A 6,000-nucleotide genomic window follows, 5' to 3' on the forward strand; every position below is an offset into this window, starting at 1 on the left:
GTTTATGACATCTTTGTCTAGTATAAGATAACTGTATTGAAGTGAATTTGTCTCTTTGTCTTCTATTCTGTGCCATTGATCTTCAATTCTATTTGTGTGCCAATACTATGCTGTTTTTGTTATTATAACTCTGTAGTATAATTCAAGGACCAGTAGTATGATGCCTCTTGCTTCACTTTTCTCACTGAAGATTGCTTTGGCTATTCTGGGCCTTTTACTTTTCCAAATGAATTTCATGACTACTTTTTCTATTTCTATGAAGAATATCATTTGAATTGTAATGAGAATTGCATTAAATATGTATAGCACTTTTGGTAATGTGAATGTCTTCACAATATTAATTCTGACTATCCAAGAATGGCAAGAATGGGGGGGGAGGCTTTCCATTTTCTAAGTTCTTCTTCAGTTCCTTTCTTTAGTGTTCTATAGTTTTTCTATTGTGAAGGTCTTTCACCACTTTTGTTAGATCAATTTCTAAGTATTTTTTTTTATTTTTTGAGGCTATTGTGAATGGAATAATTCTCTTGCTTTCTCTTTCAGTTGAATCATCACTGGTGTACAGGAATGCAATTGATTTGTGGGTGTTAATTTTATATTCTGCTATTTTGTTGAATTCATTTATAAGTTCAAGAAGCTTTTTGATGGAGTTTTCTGGTCCTTCTAAATACAGAATCATGTCATTGGCAAATAGTGATAGCTTGAGCTCTTTTTTTTCTTATTCATAGTAAACCCAAAATCAAAAAGCAAAACAGACCTACTGCCACAACAAACAAGCAGTAATAACAACAACAAAGAGAAATCTTGGTGAAATGTTAGGAAATTAAGGTGTCATATCCACTGTTGTGGACAAGACAGTAAGTGTATATGTTCACTGACTCTGTCCACCTGGTTTTCTTTTAGTTTCTTCTTGAGGTATAACCTAAGCTCGTGAGTATAGACTCTGAGTTGTGCATTCTTTCTTTTTATTGTGTTATTCATCTTGTTGAAGGTTGGGGTTTAGGACTTCCTAACTTCCCTTCTTGGGATATTAGTGTGTGTGCGCCAGCTTCCTGCCATGGAAGCTGGGTTGGGGGGGGATGGCAAAGCAGCTGGCTACATCCAGGTGGCAGGTGGATTAGGGCCTGGCACTGGATCCTGGAGCCAGTAGGGAGGTTGTGTGCTGGACCAGGTGGGTCTGACCATGAAGCAGGGTGTGGGGCCCAGCCAGGTCAGAGGCTGGTCACAAAGCTGTGTGCTGGTCCTGGTGGATCTGGAGGTTAATCAGCATGTGAGCAAGTTGAGGCCCAGCCACATCAGGGGCCAAGCTGTTCTGCTTCAGGTGGATAAAGGCCACACTCTGGGACCTACAGGCAGCCTTGAAGCTGCAATCAATATGCTGGGTCGGGAGCCAGTTAGGGGTTGGGAGACTGGGGACTGGGTCGCTGGAGGGACATAATGGGTGCCAGACTGATGTTAGACCTGGGGAGTCCTGAAACAAGTGGATGCTGAAGTGTGGAGAGAATTGGGGATCAGGCTTATGCTAGAATGTGGCAAGTACCAGCCCAGTTCTGCCCAGGTAACCTGTTAGGTACCTATCAGCTGACTAGGTGAGTGGAAAGAAAAATGCCCTCACACCCTCTTTCCACCTTCCAAACCACTGTGGTGGGCTCTATCAGTTCTCCAGAGCCTCAGGACTCCGGGAGCTGAGGGGAGTTGGGGAGAACCCCACTTTCTCCAGAGCTACCTTGTGTTCTCCTGGGTGAAATGGTCCTAGCTTCTGACTTTCAACAAGTTTGCAAGGCTCAGACAGGCCCACACAGACTTAGCTACAAACTCACGAATCTGTTTCAAGTTTTCATAGCCTCTGCCATCCTGCAGTCCCCAGGTGGCTCCTGGATGGGCTCTTGGGGGACAATTGATAAACTCTGGTCCACAGGATATTTTAATATCCAATTCATGAGTCAGTCTCTAGTTCAGCTAGGGCAGATTGTCCTTCCAGTGTCAGGATTTTTACTCTAAACCTCAGAAAGATGTGGTATTTCCACTGTTTGAGTTCTGGATAGCAGAGCTAAGAGAAATACTGCCTCATTCTAATCAGCCATCTTGCCACCAGATCTCCAACTTTCTTTTTGATAACAAAGTCATGATCATTCTTACTGGTATTCCACTCTATTCAACATATCTTTTTATGTTGGTCACTTTAACATTTTTGTGTTTATTTTTGGTCATTAACAGTTGTAGTATATGATTCACTTAGTTTTGATTTTTAGTATGTTTGTTTTTTTTATGTTTATGGAAACTCTTAATGTGAAAAACATCTGGTCAATTATTTCTTCAACTAGTTTTTCTAGTCAGTTATCTCCTCTTTTGTTACATCAGTTATGTGTGTGCATGTGTTTTTAGTCAGCTTTCTGTCAATGTGACCAGATGCCTAAAGAAAACAACATAAAGAAGGAAAGATTTGTTTGGGCTCATTGTGTGAGAGGTTTCAGTTCAAGGTCAACTGACTCCATTGCTGTAGACTTGTCATGAGGTGGAGCATAATGGCCCAGAAGATGTGGTAGAACAGAATTGCTCACCTCATGGCCACTGGAAGCAGAGATTGAGAGAGAAAGAAAGAAGAAAGAAAGAAAGAAAGAAAGAAAGAAAGAAAGAAAGAAAGAAAGAAAGAAAGAAAGAAAGAAAGAAAGAAAGAAAGGAAAGAAAGAAAGAAAGAAAGAAAGGCCAGACATGCCCCCTGTGGCCTACTTCCCCTGATTAGATTCCTTCTCCTAAAGTTTCTGCCACCTCCCAATAAAGCCATTGGTTATGAACCCATCAATAGATTCAGCTATTGATGGGATCAGAACCCTCACGATCCAATCACTACCCAAGAACCCCACTTCTGAAAATTTCTGCATTGGGTACCAAGTCTTCCACATAGACCAAGTCATGTATTATACACATGTGTATTAATATATGTTTGTATACATATATATATATATGTGTGTGTTTATGTGGTTTTGATCTAGACTGTTTATCAAAGACTCATGTGCATTCTTCCTTTTTATTGTGTTGTTTACCTTGTTGAAGGTTGGGGATTAAGACTAATTTCAAGTGTTAAAGGCTTAGTCCCATTGAGCACAATCAGGAGGTGGTAAAACCTTTAAGAAGTGGGGCCTAGTGAGAGTATTCATGTCATTGAGGGCTTGTCCCCAAAGGGGATAGTGGGACTCCTGCCCCTTTCTCTTTTTCACTTTTGGACAACAGAGTGGTTTTGTTCTGCCACAGGTTCTTGTCATGATGTTCCACCATAGGCCCAAAGCAACAGGGTCAATAAGTCATGGACTGAAACTTCTAAATTAATGACTCCAAAGACTCTTTTCTTCTTAAGTTGATCATCTCAGGTATTTATTATAGTAATTGAAAGCTGATGAACACACACATGATACTTAATATTGTCTGATAATTTACTAAGGCTTTCTTTTCTCAATTCTTTTTATGTTATTCCTATCACAGCATTTCTTTTGATGTAATTTTAAGTTCACTGAACTGTTCTTTCATGATTCCCTATCTGATATTAATCTTATCTATTAATTTTTTTCTTTTAGAAAATTACATTATGGTTTGAATACTATGATTTGAATGTTTTATTTCCTTATAAAATTTATATTGAAACTTAATGAGCTAACTCAACAATGTTAAGAAGGAGGAGCTATAGACAGAAGATAATTAATTTTTCCCCACTAAATGGAATCAGTTCCATATAAAGGGGTTATAAGGGGTTTCACTGGTCTTTTATTCCCTTCTATCCCTTCTGTCATATGAAGACACCAAAATGACACTACTTATGAGGAACAAGTCTTCACCAGACACCAAAGCTATCATCACCTTAGTCTTGAATTTGTTAGCCTCCAGATTTTGAGAAATAAATTTTCATACTTTGCAAATTACCCAGTCTCAAGTATTTTATTATAGCAACATGAACTAAGTCAGTTACATTTTAAATTTCTTACATTTCCATGTTTTAGTCTTCATATTCTCCATTTCTTTATTCATTACCACCATAAGTTTAATTAAGACCTTGAAAATATTTATAGCAGCAGCTTTACATTTTATATTTTTATGTTAATCCTAATGTCTGAGATATGTAAAGGTTGATTACTGTGAACTTTCTTTTCTTATAAACATGGGTCATGTGTTCTTTTTTTGCACATTTAGTAATTTTGTATTGTAAGCTGTATATTGTGTGTGATACATTTTAGGGAATCTAGATAAGGTCAAATTCTTTCCAGTAGTGTTGAATTTTCTTTTGAGAGGTAAATTATTGATTGTCAGATATGGATTTAATTATTAAAGCATATCTATATTTTTAAATTTAGTCTTATGGCTTATTGTTTTAGTCAGCTTTGTGTCACTGTAGACAAAAGACCTGACAAGAACAGCTTAAAGGAGTAAAACTTTTTTGGCTCACAGTTTCAGAGGTCTCAGTCCATAAACAGCTTACTGCATTGCCGTGGGCCCAAGATGAGGCAGAACATCATGGTGGAAGGGTGTGGTAAGGGAAAGCAGCTCAGGACATGTCTACCAAGAATCAGAGAGAGAGTTCCACTCACCAGGGACAAAATACAAACCCCAAAGTGACACCCCTAGTGACCTGATTCTTCCAGCCACACCCTACCTGCCTGTAGTTACCACTCCGTTAATTCATATCAGTGGATTAACACACTGATTAGTTCATACCTCATTTTAATCATTTCACTTTTGAAAATCCTTACATTGTTTCACACATGAGCTTTTAGAGAACAACTCAGCTTTAAACCACAACACTTCCTTTATGTTTAGGTGGAATCTTCCTAACATTAAAGTTATTCTGGTAACTCAGTGAAAGCCACTGTTTTATTCCACTTTCTATTAGTAATACAATACTATGGATTGGGTTTGTTATAATAAAAAGAGGTTTATTTAGCCTCGGGGCCCAAGGTCAAGGGACTGTATTTGGTGACGACTCTTTAGCTATCAGAGTCCTGATGAGGTATAGCACCTGGCATGACAGGAGGTAAGGGATGTGAGAAAGCCCTAGTAAAACTAGTCTTTGTGGCAGACATGTGCTTGTGATTATCTAAATTTTAACAGGCTAAGGTATTTTCTTCTGGAGATAATCAGGAATGGATTTTAATCCAGGTTTTCTGAGTTTACATCCAGGGTATTTCTACTACATCATAGCTGTTCCAGAAATGAATAGCACTAGAGAACTATGGATTGGAGTCAGTTTTTTCATTCAGTGGTTTAAAAACTTCCCAGTTCATGGAACCACACAATTTTAAATACTTCATAAAAAATAACTTACGGGTACCAGTTGCTTTTATTTTACCTATACATTGAATATACATAGACCTAATGGCAACAATAAAGGTGATTTACTAGCATTACTATTTATGAAAGGAAGGACATATGATTACAAAATGGTATAAATAAGGAAGCTATCTCATAATAAAGGAAAATCATATGAAGTGGGTGAATTCTGTTTTCTAAAAGACTCATATTATTGTATTTATCTTTGTTGGTAATGAATTAGAGTAAACATCAATTCAGATCAAAGCATACCCAAAGACTATTTGTAAATAACCAATAGTGTATTTTATTAAAGAAAAACATTATCATTGCATTTTCTGCTTGTCTGTCAGCATTCTCTGTACTGACCATTATTAATCATTTAAACATCATAACACCATCAAAAATTAGGTTCTATCATATTTCCCGTTTTACGGATGATGAATCTGATGCATGACTTTGTCCAAAATCACAGAAATAAGAGATAGCAGATCAGGGTTGACACCCAGAGAATCATAATTTTAAACTGTGCTCCTTTGTCTGATGATTCCTTTTGAAACTGAGAATCTGAGAAAAAAGTAGCTACATGCTATGAATAATGTTTCAGCAGTTATTTTCCAAATCAATTTTTGAATGTATGTGTGTGTGTATGTGTGCGTGTGTGTGTGTGTGTGTGTGTGTGTGTGTGTGTGTGTGTGTGTGGTGTGC

This window comes from Sciurus vulgaris, assembly GCF_902686455.1.
Source record: "Sciurus vulgaris genome assembly, chromosome: 4".
NCBI lineage: Eukaryota > Metazoa > Chordata > Mammalia > Rodentia > Sciuridae > Sciurus > Sciurus vulgaris.